Below are 21,639 nucleotides of genomic sequence, written 5' to 3' on the forward strand. Positions count from 1 at the left end.
TCTCTACCTTTTTCATTTTCCACTTTATCCTCCCTTTATTTAACTCACCTAACACAATTTTTCTTAATCTCCGTGCCGAAAAGAAACACCCCATTACTATGGAACAGAGGGAGTACAAAATTGTGTAGTTGATTCATGTTCTTCAATATCACCTCAACTTGAGCATAAACGGATCCCCCTTTTCCTTGAATAAACCCTACCGCATAATTTAGCCAAACAACGCCACCCTCTGATATTTACTTGATTCGATACGAGCAAATCCGACCTCCTTCCTCAATCCCCTTCTCTTCATCACAGCTCTATATTGACTCACCCGATCCCATCTACCTCTTGGTGCATCTAAGTTCGCCATAAGCATATAATGCCCTGCGTCGTCTGGATAAAGCTCGATCATCTTTCTCACAACCAAGTCCCCAAGATCAAACCTTTCGTGGATGCTACATCCGTGGAGAAAAGATCCATGAATTGTGCAATCAGGCTGCACCAGCATTCCCTCAATGAACTCCCAAGCTTCCTCCAGGGTCCCAAACCGATCCAAAAAATCAACCATGCATACGTAGTGTCGTGTCGAGGGGATAAAGTTGTATACGCGGCACATTTGATCAAAGTAACTCCAGCCCTCTGTGATCATCCCGGTATGGCTGCACGCAGATAACACTGTCGTGAATATTATATCAGTTGTCTCAACATTCTCCTTAACCATGTCGTTGAAAAGCTCGAGACACTTGCTTGAAGTGCCCTGCTTTCCGTACCCACCAATCATGGCTCTCTATGTGACTGTGTTCCGCTCCACCATCTAGTCAAATACATCGCGAGCAGACTCGGTGATAAGGCTAATTTCGTGCATTGGTTAAAGGGTTAAATTCGTGCATTTGTGGGGTCTAACACATGTTTTAAGCCAGGTGTGTAGAAGATTTTCGCCAGGTCCAGGAAAAGAAGAGGACATTTGCATGGTCCAAGGAAACTGGAGAATAAGTGAGCAATTTGGAGAAAATGACTGGACGGAGGAGACAACGAAGCTGAAGGGTAGAATGGAGATTTCTACAAAGGCTTCCAGAAGATCAACTCCGTGCCTATATAAAGAGGAGAGCATGCAATCTGAAAAAGAGGACTGGGTGGAGGACTTGTGACCAGATTATAGCTCGTAGCTCACTCACTTTTACACACTTGGGGGAATGTTCGGGAATTTGTAGGGGTTCGGTTCATTTCACTGGTAGTCAGTAATTGGGTAACACCGTCCTTGTGGAGGACGAAGATACAATTTAATCGCTTTCGTTTTAATTTGCTGTTGTGAATTTCACCGAGCTTCGTTGTTCGAAGCTTCCGTTGGTTTATGCAATTTCTCTTTTCCGTATTTGAGCTGCTGTTGATTTCGATTATGGATGCAAATTGTTTGGAGTTTGATGTCGTTGCTGAGTTTGAGTGGAATTATTGGAAACTTGTGTTGATCAAGGCAGATCTATTGAAATCGGAAGTTATGGAGTTGATGTTGTGGATTGTTGGGTTCGGAATGCTTGGATCCGGAGTGGATTAAGCATCCGACGTCTGTATCTGAAACAGAGGATTCGTGATTGATGCCTAGTTTTCGTGTGTTCATTTCATTCCGTCTAGTATATGTAGATCTGTTTAATTTCGGCTAATTGCAAGTTTCCGACGTTCAAATTTTTATATCTTGTTTGAATCTGGGTATGTGCTCTGTTTTCTTCATGTTCGCGTTTGAATCAGCTGATGAGATGTATGTCAGAGTTAGTTAAATTCTTAGTTTGTTATTTACAGCTTTTATTCCGTACTTACTGTTTCTGGAAGATGGTCCCCGCTGTTTACTCACTTTCTGTCTAGCTATATTAGGAAGTTATTTGCTCGGTCTAAGAAGTTAGTTTAATATTTCGTAGTTATAAAGATGTTCGATGTCAGCATGATGTTTACAGTTTCCTAGGTCTAGTATTTGAATTCCTGCCTAGGTCTAGTAGCAATTAAACCTCAACCCAAAATTACGTGGCAGCAGCCATTCACCATTTCCAAGGTCTTCTAAATGCTTTCTTACGCGTCCATCTTCGTGGATCGATCCCTGCTTCCCTATACTAATTCATAGTATAGCGGGTTGAGGGTTTTTTAACGCGGAATCAGTGTGTCCAACGACTGAGATTTCTGATATCCTCTGAGTTCCTAGACCTCGTGATCTAGCGGGTTCTTTGGATCTGAGAAGCTTGACCAAGCATTAAAAGCACACACGTTTCCATAATCGAGCTTTCAAATGGCGCCGTTGCCTGGGATGGATGGCTAATTTGTGATTGTGTTTAGAGATTTTCGCGTATATAATTTTGATTTTTCTTTTTCCTTTATTATCAAGTTTATGAGCAGAGTCTCGCGGTTTGGACACTGGGATAACTCATCTGGGTGGAGAAACGATCGGTTTACTTGGCAGGTCATGGACACAGCATCTACAGTCACCACTAGATCGGGATTATCTACGGGAGATCTATTTCCGTTTGGTTCAGAAAGTGAAGAGAGTTGGAGGATCCTGAGTCATCTTCAGAAACAAGTACAGAGGAGACATAAATCGGGGACATGGCACACGTAGTCGATCTAGATCCGGAGATCGGTTCGCTCACTGCCCATCTAGATGGTGAGTCAGCCCAGGCTATAGTGATGAACCCGCGTCAGAGAGCCATCGATATCAAAACGAATGTGTTAGGCATTCTACCAACATTCTCTGGACGCTGGAACGAATGTCCATATGAGTTCTTGAGCTAGTTCAGCAAGCTATGCAGTATTCAGAAATGACCAAATGATGTGACGGAGGAGGACTACCGCCTACGTGCGATTCCGTTCGCCTTGAAGGGAGAGGCTAACACATGGCTGCTGAGGCTACCCCAGGATTCTATCCGTACGTGGAGGGACTTCAAGTTGGAGTTCCTGGATTACTTTTTTCCTTCGGACAAGACGAACGCTCTCAAAAAGGAGATCGTGGAATGCAAGCAGGAGTATGATGAGTCTCTGAGTCAATATTGGTCACGATTTAAGGGGTTGCTAGACGCTTTCCCGAATCATAGAATGATCGAGGCAAAGATTTATTATCTGTTCTATGAAGGAGCAAACCCCGAGTCAAAGGATTTGATGAATTCCTCGAGCGGGGGAAATTTTACAAAGAACAAGGGAAGTGAAGCAAGAGAAATTTTGGGAAAACTGATAGAGGCTAAGAAGGCATACGACAGTCCGAGGAATGTTATGAGAAGAGGGACAGCAAACGCTCTGAGAGAACAGGATGACGAGAGAGTCGAGGCGAGAATAGATAGGCTTGAGAAAGCACTTTTGAATGCAATCGAGAAAACCACTTCACAAGCCTCACAAGAGAAAGAGAAATCTCCGTGTCAAGGAGAAATCCTACCCCAACAGTACTATGGCTCTCAAGAAGGAGATTATCAGGCCCAGGTGAATGCAATGGATAGTTGGAATCCTGATGGGAGTTGGAACCCCGGGAAACAGAGGGATGCACCCTGGAGGAACCATCCCAATTTTAGATGGTCTGACAACGATCTGACCCAGCCACCTCCACAACAGAACGCCCAATTTACACATCAACCAGAAAGACAGGCTAATCGGTCTGGGAGAAATCAGGAGGGACACGGCAGCTGGAACAACCAAAACTAAGGAGATCACTCTAACTGGGGGAATAGGAATCAGAATCATCAGGGGAACTCTTATGTGCCGCCACACCAAAGGAACTACACCTGAAATTATCAGAATCCTCAACCTACTTACCAGGGGAATCAAGGGCCGGAAAATCAGTATAACAACAGTTCAGGAGGTCAAGGAAACTTTCTCCAGAATCAAGGAAGTGGTCCACATCTGGGTCCAGGACCAAGTTCCGGACAGTCTAATTCTAAACCGCCCAGGAATCTAGATGACATGGTGCATGATCTAGTTAGCTCGCAGCAGCATATGCAGAACAACTTGCAATCTAACAATGACGTGGTGCACAAGCTCCGGGATGCTCAATTGGAACAGAAGGCAGCAATGGACATGTTGGCAAAAAAAATGTCCCAGATTGCAACATCCTTGAGCGAGATGCGAGTAAACGCCTCCCGTGAAGGGCAAGGAATGGAAGGATCTAATTCCTGAGTTCGAGAATTCGGAAGCATGGAGTTCTAGTAGTAGAGATGACCTTCAGGAAGGTGATCTGGGGAGACCTTTACCAAGTATGGCTGAACCATTTTTCCTAGACCCAGAGCCTGAAGTAGGAAATGAAGCAGGAAGAAAGGAATCGGGCAAACTTCCAGCTGGAGGTTCTACAGGTGCAGAGAAACAAGTAAAACCGTTCCCGCACCGAGGAGAGGCTAAGAAGAAGAAAGAAGAACCGGTGGATTTTATGGATATATTTGGAAAGTTGGAGATCAATCTACCGTTCTTACAGGCTTTGAAGTTACCGGTATTCAGCAAGTTCATCAAGGAGTTTATAGCTGGGAAGACTAGACCCAGTGGGAAGATTCTGATTGGAGAAAATGTGTCGGCAGTGATCTAAAAGTGGAGAATGCCCTCGAAATGCACTGATCCAGGTATGTTCACCTTACCTATTTCTATCGGTGATGTAAAAATTGAGCATGCCATGTGTGATCTAGGGCATCGATAAATGTTTTACCGCTTTCCATTTACAAGAAGCTGGTAGGAGTAGGGATGGTAGATACAAAGGTGGTAATCCAATTGGCGGATAGGTCATGCATTTGTCCAGAGGGAATTTTGGAAAATGTTATTGTCAAAGTGCATGATTTTCTGTATCCTGCCGATTTCCATGTTATCAAAATGAGTGAAAATGAGTCTGCTGAGTCTAGCGGTGTGCTCCTAGGAAGACCTTTTCTCCGTACCGCCAAGACCATAATTGATGTTTTTGATGGGACCATATGCCTGGACTATAATGGGTAGAAATATACGTTTAGCATAGATGAGGCAATGAAGAAACCACTAAATGTTGAAAATTTGCATGCTATCGATGTTATTAACCCCCTGGTCCAGGAATATCTTGAGACTGAGTTGATGCAGGAGCAGGTTGTTAATTCAGAATTAAGTCACTCTATTGACAGAGAGGTAACTGGATGGTGCGAGGCAATGAACACAAGGGAGTTGTCAGATGAAGTGCTAGCTGAAGCTATTTCATAATTTTGTACGAATCCAGAGTCAGCCGGGTCAAGGGGATTGGCTCATGTAGCTAGTATGGAGAATTCTTCTAGGTTAGGGAAGGGAATGATAACTGATGTGAATGAAAAAAATCCCTTGCCCCAGGAAACAAGCACCCCCAAGAAGGAATTGAAAACACTTCCGCCAGGACTCAAGTATGCCTATCTAGAAGAGAATGAGACCTTTCTAGTAATCATCAATAGCAACTTGACCGAGGAGCAGGAAAGGGAGCTACTGGAGGTGATCAGAAGGAACAAGAAGGCAATCGTATGGACTCTCTCAAACCTAGTAGGGATCAGTCCAGATCTTTGCATGCACCACATTAGGCTGGAGGAAGGTGCGAAGGCATGTAGAGACCCGCAACGCAAGCTGAATCCAAATATGAGAGAAAGTTTTGAAGGAAGTTTTGAAGCTGCTTTCGCTGGGTATCATCTACTCTATCCCAGATATTGAATGGGTCAGCCCGGTTAATATGGTACCTAAAAAGTCAGGAATTCAGGTTGTTAAGAATGATAAGAATTAATTGGTGCCCACTAGACTTGTCACTGGGTAGAGGATGTGCATCGATTATAGGAAACTGAATGAAGCAACCAAGAAAGATCATTTTCCTTTACCTTTCATTGATCAGATGCTAGAGAGGTTGGCTGGAAAATAATATTTTTGTTTCCTTGACGGATATAGTGGATACTTCCAGATCTATGTAGATTCCGAAGATCAAGAGAAGACTACATTTACTTGCCCTTTTGGCACGTACGCTTATAGAAGGATGCCGTTTGGGCTGTGCAATGCGCCAGGCACTTTTCAACGCTGCATGATGAGCATCTTCTCAGATCTGCTGGAGGATTACATCGAGATTTTCATGGATGATTTCACCGTATATGGTAATTCTTCGATTCCTGTTTAGCTAGCCTGGACGTAGTGTTGAGGAGGTGTCAGGAGAAAAATTTAGTCCTCAACTTTGAAAAATGTCACTTCATGGTACCCAAGGGAATCGTCCTGGGGCATGTAGTCTCAGAGAAGGGCATACAGGTGGACCCAACAAAGGTCGATGTGATTTCGAAATTGCCTTACCCTACGAATCAGAAAGAAGTGAGGGGATTCCTAGGGCATGCGGAGTTTTACAGAAGATTCATAAAGGATTTCGCGAAGATTGCTCAGCCACTCACCCATCTGTTGCATAATGATGTTGATTTCGTTTTCGGCGAAGAGTGTAAGAAGGCTTTTCAACTATTGAAAGATAAATTAGTATCTGCCCCTAACATCAGAGCACCTGACTGGAGTCGGCCGTTTGAAATAATGTGTGATGCAAGAGACTACGCAGTGGGGGCGGTACTAGGTCAAAGAATCGATGGTAAAAGTTACGTGATTTTCTATGCCTCGAAGACACTCAACTAGGCCCAGAAGAACTATGACACCACGGAGAAGGAAATGCTGGCAGTGGTGTACTCATTTGAGAAATTTCACCCATATTTGCTGGGGTCAAGAGTGATAGTCTTCACCGACCACGCGACTATCAAGTACTTGCTGGCGAAGAAAGAATCCAAGCCAAGGTTGATCCGTTGGGTGTTACTTTTGCAGGAATTTGATTGGAAAGTCAGAGACAAGAAGGGGACAGAAAATAAAGTGGCTGACCATTTGAGTCGAATTTTCCAGGGGGAGACGGAAGAAGCTATACCTGATGCATTCCCTGAGGAGCATCTGTACTACATAGGGAAATATCCTAGACCTATCAGCTGGGAAGCGATAATGGCGATAACAGGTCCAGGAGATACTGAGAGAGGAAAATGTCAATTGAACGTTGAACCATGGTTCGCGGACCTGGAAAATTACTTAGTCACAGGAGAGGTGCCCAGTTCACAAGAAATGACCCTTACTTGTGGAGAATGGGAGCTGACCAGATAATTCGGCGATGTATCCCCGAATGGGAGCTGACCAGATAATTCAGCGATGTATCCCCGAATGGGAACAGAGGGACGTGCTTAACCATTGTCATGCATTGGCGTGTAGAGGTCATTTTGGACCACGAAAAACTGCGAGGAAAGTCCTAGATAGTGGATTTTATTGGCCCACATTACACAAGGACTCCTTTGAATTCTGTCAAAACTGTGAGAGATGCCAGCAGACAGGAGGAATTTCTAAGAGAGATGAAATGCCGCAGGTCCCAGTGATTGTCTGCGAGATTTTCGACGTCTGGGGGATGGACTTCATGGGTCCATTTCCATCTTCGTACGGGAATACATACATACTTGTGGCTGTGGATTATGTTTCGAAGTGGATAGAGGCAAAGGCTACCACTTCATGTGAAGCCAAAGAGGTGGCCAAGTTCCTTAGAGCCAACATCTTCAACAGATACGGAGTGCCGCGCGCAATTATATCGGACCAAGGAACGCACTTCCGTAACATAACAATAGAAGCTTTAATGAGAAAATATGGAGTGCACCACAAGCTTTCCACCCCGTACCATCCTCAGTCTAATGGGCAGGCAGAAATCTCGAATAAGGAAATAAAAGCGATACTGGAGAAGACGATGAATCCGTCAAGGAAAGATTTGAGTAAGAGGCTTGGTGATGCATTATGGGCCTACAGGACAGCTTACAAAACGCCGATTGGGATGTCGCCCTACAGGCTAGTGTTTGGCAAGATGTGCCACCTGCCCGTGGGAGTGGAGCACAAAGCATACTAGGCAGTCAAGGAGATCAACACGAGACCCCAATCATGCGAGGAAGAGAGAAAATTGCAGCTTCAAGAATTGGAGGAGCTAAGGCTAGAGTCCTAAGAGTCCACGATGTGGTATAAAGAGAAGACGAAACTCTGGCATGACAAAAACCTCTGGGTCAAGGAATTGCAAGTGGGGCAGAAGGTTCTCCTCTTCCAATCAAGGCTCAAGCTAATGCCTGGTAAGCTGAAGTCCAAATGGATTGGGCCCTACACTGTTGTTGGCCTTCGAGCGAACGGAGCTGTGGAATTCCAGCCAGTACCCCAAACTCTACTCCTTTCCTTATAAATGGTCATCGGGTGAAGGTTTTTAGGGATAATTCTGAGTTGTGTGTGGTGGAGGAAGTGCCACTACGCGCACTCTCTATTATTGCCTAATCGGTCTGGTAAGTAAGTGATCTCGATGAATTCCTGGGTTAGGTAAATGGGAATGAATTTTTAATCTATACACTGACCCAGGGGATCTCGAGAGCACTCGTTTGAAAGTGAAAATAGTTTGCTTTTCGAAAAATATAAAAAAATGCCAAACAAAGAAGAAATTTAATCTTCTAAAAATATTTTCGGAATGCCAGATTTCTTTAGGGAAATTGTTTTGTCACCCTTGAATCCTTGACCTAGGAGTCTGGCATTTCATTTTTGTTGATTTTGCTTAAGTGTGGTATTGCATGAAGGTGGCGTTTACACGGGGCAGAGAGATTTTAGTTTGGGTGGGAAATGGTAAAGTTTCGAAATTCAAATTTACACTTTGTGGAAGGGGTACGGCTGCTTACATCATGCCTGCAACCGCCTGCAAACTGTTCTCATTCCTATCTAATACCTATTTTTTCTCCTTATTTTTTATTTCTTAAACCAAACTCTCTCTCACTCTAAAAATCCCCAAAACTCTCTCTCGCAATACCCACTTTTCTTTAACCCTAATCGGAATTTTTCTTCAAAGTTCTTGTTGGGATTCACACACACAAGGCTTTCACACACTCAAGAAGATCACACACACACTCACTGTTGTATGAGATCACACAATGCAGAAACACACACACTCACACTTTGAGTATTGAAGATGATAATCTTGGAGAGAAACTGGAAAACTCTTTATTGATTAAACTACTAACTACATACACGGTTTATGAGCTATTTAAAGCTCTACAAACAAGTAGCAACTGCTACTAACTAACTACAACAAGAATCAAGAAAACAAGAAGAATAACCGCTACATCTCAGCTAACTAACTGCTGCTCCAACGGCTAGTTTCTCTAGGTTGCTTCTTCCTTCTCGGCTCAAGACCGAACTCCCTTCTCGGCTCAAAACCGAACTCCCTTCTCGGCTCAAGACCGAACTCCCTTCTCGGCTCAAGACCGAACTCCCTTCTCGGCTTAAAACCGAACTCCCTTCTCGGCTCAAAACCGAACTCCCTTCTCGGCTAGTTCCAGCTCAAAGCCGAGCTTCCTTCTTCTGCCTTCTTCTTCCAACTGAAATGAGCACTCCATTATTACAATTCTCCACCTGAGGGCTCATCTCAGTTCTTGCACAAACATTGATCAACTTCTTGCAATGATCAAACTTGTCTCTACCTAGAGACTTTGTTAGCATGTCAGCCGGATTGTGCAAGGTGTTAATCTTAATCACCTTCACTCTCCCCTTTTCAATCTCATCTCTAATAAAATGCAACTTTATGTCTATGTGCTTGCTCCTTTCATGAAAACCCGGATGTTTAGCCAAGCACATAGCTGAGCTGCTGTCACAATGAATCACCATTGTCTTTTGGTCAAAACCAAAGTCAGAAATCACTCCCTGAATCCAAAAGCTCTCCTGTACAGCTGCAGTGAGAGCTATATACTCTAATTCTGTTGTTGAGAGAGCAACAACACTTTGCAAACCTGATTTCCAGCTGATTACAGTTCCAAACATGGTGAAAAGATAACCTGTTTGGGACTTTCTGTTGTCCAGGTTTGCAGCATAGTCTGCATCACAATAGCCCTGCACAACCTCCTCAGATTCACCTTCCCAGCCATTGAAGACAATTCCCCAGCCACTGGTTGACTTCATGTACCTCAATATCCACTTAAGAGCATTCCAATGCTCCTTCCCCGGGTCAGCCATGTATCTGCTAGTCATTGAGATAGCATGTGCTAGATCTGGTCTGGTACAGATCATAGTATACATAACACTTCCAACCACACTAGCATAAGGAATAGACTCCATCTCCTCAGCCTCTTGCTTGGATTTAGGGGCCTGCTCCTTTGAAAGCTTAAAACTCTGGGACAGAGGAGTTGATGCAGCTTTTGCATTTTCCATTTTGAATCTCTGCAAAACTTTCTCAATATAGTCAGTTTGAAGCATCCACAGCTTCTTGCAGCCTCTGTCTCTCTGAATGTGTATGCCTAGGATCTTCCTTGACTCTCCTAGATCCTTCATTTCAAAGCTAGACTTCAAATCCTCCTTGACTTGCTGAATTTCTGTCATAGAAGGTCCTGCAAGTAGCATATCATCCACATAGAGCAATAGATAGGCAATAGGTGTTTTGCCCTTCCTCTTGATGTAGATGCAATCATCAAACTCTGATCTAATGAAGCCAATCTTCTTCATTTGTGCATCAAACTTCTTGTTCCACTGTCTAGGACTTTGCTTAAGACCATAAAGACTCTTTTGTAGCAAGCACACCTTGCTTTCTTCACCACTCTTCACATAGCCCTCTGGCTGATCCATGAAGATAGTCTCCTCTAGGTCTCCATTTAGGAAGGCAGTCTTCACATCAAGCTGCTGCAATTCCCAATCTAGCTGATTCACCACAGCCAACAAAATCCTAATAGAAGTGTGCTTAACAACCGGAGCAAACACCTCATTGAAGTCAACTCCTTCTTGCTGTGTAAATCCCCTTGCCACCAGCCTTGCTTTGAACCTGATTCTGTCTTTATCAGTGGTCTCTACCTTCTTTTTAAACAACCACTTGCAACTGATCAGCTTCCTCTCCTTTCCATCTGTATTAAGCTTGGATTTGTCCACCAAAATCCAGGTTTTGTTCTTGAGTAAAGACTCTATTTCTTCATTCATGGCCTCTATCCATCTCTCTCTGTCTTTGCTTCTCATGGCCTCTTTATAGGTGAGAGGATCAGCAATATCAATACTCTCAGCAGCACACAGTGCATAATAGACCATATCTGCAAATTTCTCAGGAGGCTTTGCATTTCTCCTTCCCCTATCTCTTGCAATCTGGTACTCTCTGGTAGGATCTGCTGTGGGCTCATCATTTCTTCTACCTTGAGCTGGAGCACCATCACCCTCTGGATCAGGTTCATTTTCTGAGTCAGTGACTCCACCTGCTCCTAGGCCAACTCCCATAGGCTCCACCTTGAAGAAATCACTCTCAACTTCACTGGAGTCACTGGAGTCCAGCTTACCTTTCAAGTAGGGCATCTGATCCTCCAAGAACACCATATCCCTACTCACCACCACCTTCTGCCTACCAGGCTCAATACACCAGAGCCTATACCCCTTAACACCCCTCTGATATCCCAGCAAGATACATTTCAGAGCCCTAGCTTCAAGCTTACTTTGCCTAGCATGAGCATAGGCTGCACACCCAAACACCTTGTATTTTGAGTAGTCACTATGAGCTCCATACCACATGTAATCAGGAGTTTCAGATTTCAGGGCAGTAGATGGGCATTTATTGATGAGATAGGCTGCTGTATACACCGCCTCTCCCCAGAACCTGCTGCTCAAACCAGAACCAAGAAGCAGGCACCTCACCCTCTCTAGGATAGTCCTATTCATCCTCTCCACAACACCATTTTGCTGGGGATTACCAGGAACAGTACGGTGCCTCTTCATACCCTTCTCTTTGCAAAATATATCAAATTCAGCAGACAAGAATTCCAAGCCATTGTCAGTTCTTAAACATTTAACACTCCTTCCTTTCTCTAGCTCCACCTCCTTACACCATATCTTGAACTTAGTGAGTGTTTCAGATTTTTCCTTAAGAATATATACCCACAACTTCCTTGTATAGTCATCAATGATAGCTAGATAATACTTTCCTCCACCAATTGAGCACACCGGTGAATGCCCCCAAAGATCACTATGTATGTAGTCTAAAGGGGCTGTAGAAGAGTGAATACCTGTAGGATAGGGTGCCTTCTTTGCTTTTCCAAGTATACACTGCTCACAAGGGTCCATCTTGTTGAAATCTCCAGAGATCAGGCCCTTCTTGATGAGTTCTTTCAAGCTTCCTTCTGCTGGATGGCCCAGCCTCTTGTGCCATAGCATTAGGGAATCATCTGACACAGCATTGCTTTCTCCATCAACAGCCTTAGCCTTCAAATAATAGAGAATATGCTCTCTGTCAGCCTCCATCATCACTGCATCTCCAGATTTCACAAACAATTTTCCTTGACTCATTAATATAGTGAACCCCCTCTGCTCCAGCATTCCCAATGAGATGAGGTTCCTCTTCACTTCTGGAATATACCTCACCCCAGTCAGGATCTTCACAGAGCCATCTTGTAGGCTTAGCTTCACTTTCCCTATCCCTTTTATCTGACAAGTATGATTATTTCCAAGAACAACCGTACCCGATGCTTCTTGAAGATCATGAAACCAGCTTCTATTGGGGCACATATGGAAGCTGCACCCCGAGTCCATTATCCACCTGTGACTGACCCCACTGTCACTAATATTCATAAGTTGAGCCGGGGGATCAGCTCTCTCCACACAATCAGATTGGTTGTGGCCCTCAGAGGCCATCTTTCTCTTCCATGCATGACAATCTTTCTTCAAATGTCCAGGTTTCTTGCACCAATAGCAAGCTCTGGTTTCCTTCTGAGCATCAGAACTTGAGGGTTTAGGGCCCTCAAACTTCTTCTTGAAGTTCTGCTTCTTGAACTTCTTCACATTCAAGGCCTCTGCAGCTTGAACATTTGAGCTTGCAGAGCCTCTGTTGGCTGTCTTCTGGAGTTCTTTGGCCATCAAGGCTGAATAGACTTCTGCATAGGTGATAGGTTTATCTCTTCCATAGATAATTGCATCACTTAACTGGTCATACGAGCTAGGCAAGGCATTCAATGTGAGAATGGCCTTATCCTCATCTGAAATCTTGACATCAACAGATCCCAGGTCATCAATGATCTTGTTGAACTCCTCTAGCTGCTCAATGATGGACCTATCTCCAGAAAAACTATAGGCATACAGCCTCTTCTTGAGATACAGCCGGTTAGCCAAGGATTTGGCCAAGTAAACTTCATCCAACTTGTCCAAGATCTCCACCGCAGTCTTGGCTTCTTGAACATCCCTCAAGACCTTATCTCCAAGGCACAGAATCACTGCAGAATGTGCCTTGAGCTGCATCTCCTCCATCTTTGCCTGAGCTTTATCATCAAGCACTGGAGCCTTTCCTTTCTCCTCTGGTTTTGCAAGAACTGCGGCCAAGCCTTGTTGAATCAAAACCGCCTTCATCTTCATCTTCCACAGGCTATAATCATTCTTGCCTGTGAACTTTTCTGCATCAAGCCTTGCTGCCATCTCTGAAACCGTTTGATCCTCTGCAAATCAGCTTCAATATCCCTTCCCACAGACGGCGCCACTTGTTGGGATTCACACACACAAGGCTTTCACACACTCAAGATGATCACACACACACTCACTGTTGTATGAGATCACACAATGCAGAAACACACACACTCACACTTTGAGTATTGAAGATGATAATCTTGGAGAGAAACTGGAAAACTCTTTATTGATTAAACTACTAACTACATACACGGTTTATGAGCTATTTAAAGCTCTACAAACAAGTAGCAACTGCTACTAACTAACTACAACAAGAATCAAGAAAACAAGAAGAATAACCGCTACATCTCAGCTAACTAACTGCTGCTCCAACGGCTAGTTTCTCTAGGTTGCTTCTTCCTTCTCGGCTCAAGACCGAACTCCCTTCTCGGCTCAAAACCGAACTCCCTTCTCGGCTCAAAACCGAACTCCCTTCTCGGCTAGTTCCAGCTCAAAGCCGAGCTTCCTTCTTCTGCCTTCTTCTTCCAACTGAAATGAGCACTCCATTATTACAGTTCTTTGTGTAATTTTCAGATTCAATTCATGGAGAACACACCAAGTGCAGGGAGACCCACCGCATCTGCCGATTCCAACGCGGCGACGTTTATGGCGGAGTTGATGCAGAAATTTGGCAATGCAGAAGAGACAATGAAAGCCTTCGCTATGTTCGCAACGATGATGGAAAGAACGAAACCTGCCGCATCAACATCCGCCACAACCACCGCCGATTCCGGAAGATTCGGCGGCCCAACCTTCCACTGTACATGCAGTAGCCGAACCGTCTACCAGCGCACCGGAAAAAGACGCCGCGGTGGGCGAAAAGCAGGGACAAGAGGCGGATCTGGTTGCGGGGTTGGAACAGATGAAGGATGTGGAGGAGGAAACCCTAATTGCTGTTGTTGGTGTCATTGAGGGGGAAACCCCTGTTTCTGTTGATAGTGTGATCGAGGGGGCCACCCCTGTTGTGTCTGAAAGTGTTGAAAAGGGGGAAACCCCTGTTGGTGTTTCGGAGGGGGAAACCCCTGTTATTTCTGAAAAAGTCATTGAGGGGGGGACCCCAGAAAGGTCTGTGGGCGGTGAAGCCCTAAGTTCTGATCTGATAGTTGCTGCAGGGGGAAACCCCTGTCTACATTGAGGGGGCGACCCCTGGTTTGTCTGAGAGGATAGAGACCCCTGTTCTTGATGAGGTTTCGGAGCCTAAGGAGAGCGGGCTCGAGTTGGTGATCGATCTGGAAGAAAATCCGGCGGACGCAGATTCACCGGTGGACAAGAGAGTGGCCATGCGTAGGGCCCGAAGAAATTTGAGGGACGAGATCGAGGATCTCACCCTGCCCGTAGAAGTGGAAAACCTAGCCCTGGGAACAGAGGGAGAGTTGGATGCTGGAGCCCCTAGGTCTGGCGGGGAAGAAGACGAAGCAGAGGAGCGCCGCCTGGCGGCAGAGCGAAAAAGGAAGGGCAAACATGCTGCTACTTCCCGGGTCAAGAAGTCCAAGCAGACTAAGGAGGACAAAGCTGTGGAAGCTCAACTCCCAGCCCCTACTAAAGTGCCATTTGCCAAGGAACCAGTCGGGCCTCCTTCGTCTAGTGAATCCGAGGCAGAATATATAGAAGAGCCAGAGGAAGTATTGAATTTCGAGCCAGCTGAAGACTGGATTACGAAAGGTTTGATAGAAGCAATGGGAAAGTTCGAGGATCCCAAGAAAACGGCTACATATAAGGAACGCTGTAGTTCGGGAAAGCTAGCAAAGTCAGGGAAGCGATATGTTCGAGAGGAGTTGGAAGAGATAGAGTCCGACGAGGAATTTCGACAGTACATAGGCGCAATAGGATTTGATTGGCTACTGAAGCACAGTGATACGGAGGTGCCGGCTGCATTGGCCAGGGAATTTTTCTCCACCTTCCGCTTGAAGCCCACCACAGATTTGGATGCGGATTCTATCACTTTTCACCTTTTTACTGAAGAACATGAGATGAGTCTTAGAGAATGGTCCCTCAGGATGAGCTTGTTCACGCGAGCGGAGGATGACGAGGGCGTATGGAATAAACGCATGGTCGGAGCTCCAAAGTACACTCCCGGATTCAAACCGCAGGCTGCCTGGGAGTTCGTTACGTATCCGAAAGTGGGACAGTTCAAGACGAGTTATTCGAAAGCCTTCCATATCGACAACCGAATCCTGCGCTTCGCTCAGACGTTCATTAGCTACAACTTGATGGGGACTGCCAATTCTGCTTTGACTACAGCCGACCTATACTTCACATGGTGCATGGCTAAGGGTGTGAAAGTGCATCTGGGTTATTGGTTAGCCCAGGCCTGCCATCAGATGGCCGCAAATCCTTCCTGACATATGTACACCTGTCACCTTCTAGGTGCCTACCTTCAGCGCAACTCGATAATGAAGATTGCCAAATCTGCGCCGGAGATAGTGATGTGTGAGCCCCCTGAGCTATTCAGTGTGGATTACTTCTTCAACAAGGGCTTGTTATACATGCATGGGAAGGAAGTTTGCTTCTATGAGGTCGGTAGATTGGAGCTCCAAGTGAAGCCAGAGCAGGAAGGTGTCGAAACGGCTGTCAGCGTTGAGTACGAGGAAGTGAAAACGGAAGTGGGTGTGATGCAAACGACGCTCAATGACATTCGGACGGAGATGACCGAGATGCGGAAAGAATTCGGAGGAGTCAGGGAGGAGATGCAGGCTCTAAAGGGGCGCATCACTGTTTTGGTGGGAAAGTCATCTACACAGAACGATCGTATGGCGGAAGCCGTCAACTTGATGATTATGATGACAAAGTGGCTAAAGGAGAAATTTCCCGAGCCCCAAATGAAATTGTCTGCTGGACCTAGCAGTGTGCCAAAGCAGCCAGGGCAAGGAAGTTCTTCCATCCAGCAGCCCCCACCAGCGTCCAAGCCCCTGATAGCCCCGTATGCATCGAAGCCCGTGACAGTTAAGAAGTTAGTGTCTAGACCAAGTGAGAAGGAGGAGAATAAGCCGAAGTCACCGGCGAGGAAGAAAGCAAAAGTGACCTGACCCTACGTTCCACCGCATTTTGGCTCCGGCGAGAGCCAAACCCCAAATTGAAACCCCCCTTGATCAAGTAACTTTACTTTCAGTTTCCTTTTATTTTCTTTCAGTTTTAAGCTTGTTTGTTTGCTGTTTTGTGTTGTGTGTTTGTTTTTTCCAACATGGCGCGTATTGTATATATTTGTATGCGTGTATAGTTGTCTTCTCCCACTTAGCCCAATTTTTGGTCTAAGTGTGAGAAGTTTGTGTTTCTTTTCAAGCATGCTTTGGTTATGTTCTGTTGCGATTTCTCCCACTTAGCCCGTTGATCGGTCTAAGTGTGAGAAGTTTGTTTTGTTTGTAAGTTATGTTGTTATGTGTTTTGTTGTGATCTGTTTCGTACTTCCCATTTTCCCCCTTCACTAGGATAGCTTGGGGACAAGCTTGAGTGAAGTGGGAGGGGGAAGGAGTCGTACAGTTGTGTTTCAATGTGAATAGGTGTTTTTAGGTCTAGGATTTTGTTTTTATTTTGTGTGTCGCGTGAGCTAGTGAAAATAATAAGGCAAGATCCCCTTAGTAAGAGCAATTGAAGATAGGATGCATGTCAACTTTGAGGCTTTTTTCCTTAATAAGCCGAATTCGGTTTGAATGAAATGAGGACGATAGAAGACGTTTAGATGACTTAGTTGTGAAGCCCCGCCATAAACGTGAGTTATAAGCCTATACACTTTGAGCTAACTTGTATAAAAAGGGGCCACCACTTGATGCTTAGGGAGTAGAGTCAGAAGGAGAAAAATAAAAAAAATGGGTTCTAGAGGAATAAGCTGGACGAAGTCCAGGAAATGGAGGTATAAGCTGGACGAAGTCCAGGAAATGAATAAAATTAAAAAATCGGAGGTATATGCTGGACGAAGTTCAGGGGAAAATATAAAGGGAGAAGAAATGAAAATATTCCAAGGGCAAGAGGCAATAGTTACCTGACCCAGGAAATAAAAAAGGTCTGTAGGAAGGAGAAACTCTCATAAACTGATGCATCAGTGGTATAGCATTGACTTAAGAGTGATTCGATCCTAACATCCCTGGTGAGGAATGAGTGATCGAGTGAATCCAACAATTAGGAAGTCAATAGGCTATCTTGACGAACTGACAGACCGATTAGGTAGAAGAGGGAAAAGGGGGGATTTGGAGACTGTAGACGAATCGGATAGACCTTAAGCTTGTGGGGACTACTGCTTAAAAGTTGAAGCTAGTTCATGTCTTTGTGTTTTTCTTTGTGTTTTTCTTTTAGTGTTTATTTTCTTTTTTTTATGAGTCTGTATTATGTCTAGATCTAGGAGTTTTTGGTTTTGTTGTGTCTGTGAGTCGGTCAAGGATAACCATGCATTGAAATTCGCCTTATTTATATTATTCTTGTCTTCATATTTGAGGACAAGTATGGTTTAAGTGTGAGCAGTTTGATAAGGCTAATTTCGTGCATTGGTTAAAGGGTTAAATTCGTGCATTTGCGGGGTCTAACACATGTTTTAAGCCAGGTGTGTAGAAGATTTTCACCAGGTTCAGGAAAAGAAGAGGACATTTGCATAGTCCAAGGAAACTGGCGAATAAGTGAGCAATTTGGAGAAAATGACTGGACGGAGGAGACAACGAAGCTGAAGGGTAGAATGGAGATTTCTACGAAGGCTTCTAGAAGATCAACTCCGCGCCTATATAAAGAGGAGAGCATGCAATCTGAAAAAGAGGACTGGGTGGAGGACTTGTGACCAGATTATAGCCCGTAGCTCACTCACTTTTACACACTTGGGGGGAATGTTTGGGAATTTGTAGGGGTTCGGTTCATTTCACTGGTAGTCAGTGGTTGGGTAACACCGTCCTTGTAGAGGACGAAGATACAATTTAATCGCTTTTGTTTTAATTTGCTGTCGTAAATTTCTCCAAGCTTCGTTGTTCAAAGCTCGGCCTAGTTTTCTGTTGAATTTCCGTTGGTTTATGCAATTTCTCTTTTCCGTATTTGAGCTACTGTTGATTTCGATTATGGATGCAAATTGTTTGGAGTTTGATGTCGTTGCTGAGTTGGATGTTTGATTTTTACGTTGGCTTACTGAGTTTGAGTGGAATTATTAGAAACTTGTGTTGATCGGGGCAGATCTGTTGAAATCGGAAGTTATGGAGTTGATGTTGTGGATTGTTGGGTTCGAAATGCTTGGATCTGGAGTGGATTAAGCATCTGACGTCTGGATCTGAAACAGAGATTCATGATTGATGCCTAGTTTTCGTGTGTTCATTTCATTTCGTCTAATATATGTAGATCTGTTTAATTTTTAGCTAATTGCAAATTTCCGATGTCCGAATTTTTATATCTTGTATGAATCTGGGTATGTGCTCTGTTTTCTTCATGTTCGCGTTTGAATCAGCTGATGAGATGTATGTCAGAGTTAGTTAAATTCTTAGTTTGTTATTTACAGCTTTTATTCCATACTTGCTGTTTCTGGAAGATGGTCCCCGCTGTTTACTCACTTTCTGTCTAGCTATATTAGGAAGTTATTTACTCGGTTTAAGAAGTTAGTTTAATATTTCGTAGTTATAAGGATGTTCGATGTCAGCATGATGTTTACAGTTTCCTAGGTCTAGTATTTGAATTCCTGCCTAGGTCTGGTAGTAATTAAACCTCAACCCAAAATTGTGTGGTAGCAGCCATTCACCATTTCCAAGGTCTTCTAAATGCTTTCTTACGCGTCCATCTTCGTGGGATCGATCCATGCTTCCCTATACTAATTCATAGTATAGCGGGTTGAGGGTTTTTGAACGCGGAATCACTGTCTCCAACGACTGAGATTTCTGATATCCTCTGAGTTCCTAGACCTCGTGATCTAGCGGATTCTCTGGATCTGAGAAGCTTGACCTAGCATTAAAAGCACACATGTTTTCAGAATCGAGCTTTCACTCGGCATCACCACATTTGGCGTACAGATTTAGAAGTGCAGTGCCAACATAGACGTTGTTGCATGCCAAGAAGCATTCTTTAATCGAGAAAGCATGTATGCAAGAGCCAAATCAGACGTCTCCAAAGCTAGCGGAAGCAGATAGGAGTGCCACCACGGTTACTGGATCTGGCCTAAAGCAATCTGTTCTCATATGATTGTACAGCCCCAGGGCTTCATACAAGTACCCGTTGTGAGAATAACCACTAATGATTGAGTTCCAAGAAACGACATCCCTTTCTACCATAGACTCAAACATATCAACGGCATCCTTTATCCTACGACACTTTGCATACATGTCAACTAAAGCATTCATGACATATAAATCATCCCGTCCTAGTTTGACCCCTAAAGTGTGAACCGATGAACCCAACGAGACATTGCATGCGCGCGCACAGGCTGAGAGCACACTCGATAAGGTAACCGAATTAGGACGAACATCTCCCTATTTTATTGTCGGTGAACAAATGCAAGGCTTCATCAGCATCCCCGTTTTGGGCATATCCCGTGATCATTGTTGTCCACGAAATAACATCAATGACACAAATCTCATCAAGGACGACACGAGCATCCTTGACAAGCCCACATTCTCACGTACATATCGAGGAGGGAAGTAAACAAGTAGGAAGTCACCAAGATCCCATTTTTAATCACATTTCTGTGCACCCATTTCCCTTGGTGCAAAGCCCCTAATCTCGCACACCCTGTCACTGTAATCCCTAAAGTGTAAGCATTTGCTTCCACCAAGCAATCCCGCATTCGGTTAAACAGTAGCACCCCTTCTCCCAAGCAATTATTATGCACGAAGCCCACAATCACCGATGTCCAACACACCACATTCCTGTCCCAAATCCTCTCAAAAACCCTACGAGAGGCGTCGACTTTGCCACACTTTGCATACATGTCAACAAGCCTAGTCAACACAAAGCTATCCGGTTTCCCCATTTGAACAATGTAACAGTGCAGCTTCCTCCCTTCCCCATAATCCCTCAGCCTCACTACACGCCTTCAACACAATCGAGAACACGATGTTATCAACAACAAAGAATCTCCTCTGCATAAACTTATAGAATGCAATGACCTCTTCGTATGAATTATTCATGAAATACCATCTTATCATCACTTTACAAGAAACGATATCCGGTTCAGGAATTCCGTCGAACACCTGGCGGGCAGTCCCCACCCGCCCAAGTAAACTGTACAAGCCGATCAATTTGCAGTTCAATAAAGGGTCCACGGATTCTCCGCTGACAATCAAAAGGGCGTGAGTCTGTTGAAGCAAAGACAGTCTTGCAGCGATTTAAGAGGCGATAGAAAGGGTTTGCCGAAATTGAAAGGAGGGAGTTGAGTTGTTGATTGTGAGATGCTGAAGAAGTAAAGGGGTGGGCGAAAGCAGATTTTTTGGGTAGCAATGAACATAATCTCATGGCGCTTGAGTTTCATCTCAGTTTTTTCCCTTTCCCTTTCGCTTTAGCATTTCTTTTACCTCTCCCGCAACGTTGTCGGCGCGCCAAATTAGAAGAGAAGAAGATTTGTGATTTCTTGATACTTTAGTCAGGGGAGTTTAGAATATAGTTTTTCAAAATGATATTGATGGTTTGGTTGCATAGTTGGCAATGGTGATGCCCTTTTGTGATTTTATTTTTTACATTTATCAAATTTATATTACTTATATAAAAAAAAACAACAAGTACAGTAGTAGAGATTGTTTTTGAACTTCAAAATTATAACTATGAAAACAATAATCAAATAAGAAAAGAGCTTGATGCTCCTGACATTTCCTTCATCAATCCGTGAAATAATATTATTTTGCTATTTTGAGATATCCATAATTTAAACTTAAAATCTCTTCTTTTTTTATCCATTTTAGGTAGGTAGGGGATCCATTCCTCCATTGTTGCGTAATTAGAGTATTTGTATGGAAGAAATGCTTGTTTTTATCTTATATTTATGTAGATATCATGAATTTTTTGTCCAGTGTGTTCGTGTCGCAGACCTTCAAGCACTTCAGGACCAACCTCATGCCGCTTGTGGAGGAAGATGCCGAATGCTGAGGACACAGCTGCCTCGACATTGTGGTTGCGTAATTTGGGGGTATAAACTCCTATTCATTGGTTTTTGGCGTTTGGAATCATTTTTTAAAGAATTCTTACTATTTTTTATTCTACTTTTTATAAAAGAACATCTACCATTGGTGACTTGAACCCTGGATCCATTAGATAGAAGAGAAACAT

General features: G+C 44.1%; 1 pseudogene; it reads right to left on the reverse strand.

The window, feature by feature from the left end:
* Positions 1 to 208: 208 nt before the first annotated feature.
* Positions 209 to 21,347, reverse strand: LOC121770517 (annotated as a pseudogene).
* Between the last annotated feature and the right edge of the window lie 292 nt (positions 21,348 to 21,639).

This window comes from Salvia splendens, chromosome 16, assembly GCF_004379255.2.
Source record: "Salvia splendens isolate huo1 chromosome 16, SspV2, whole genome shotgun sequence".
In the NCBI taxonomy this organism is placed as follows: Eukaryota; Viridiplantae; Streptophyta; class Magnoliopsida; order Lamiales; family Lamiaceae; genus Salvia; species Salvia splendens.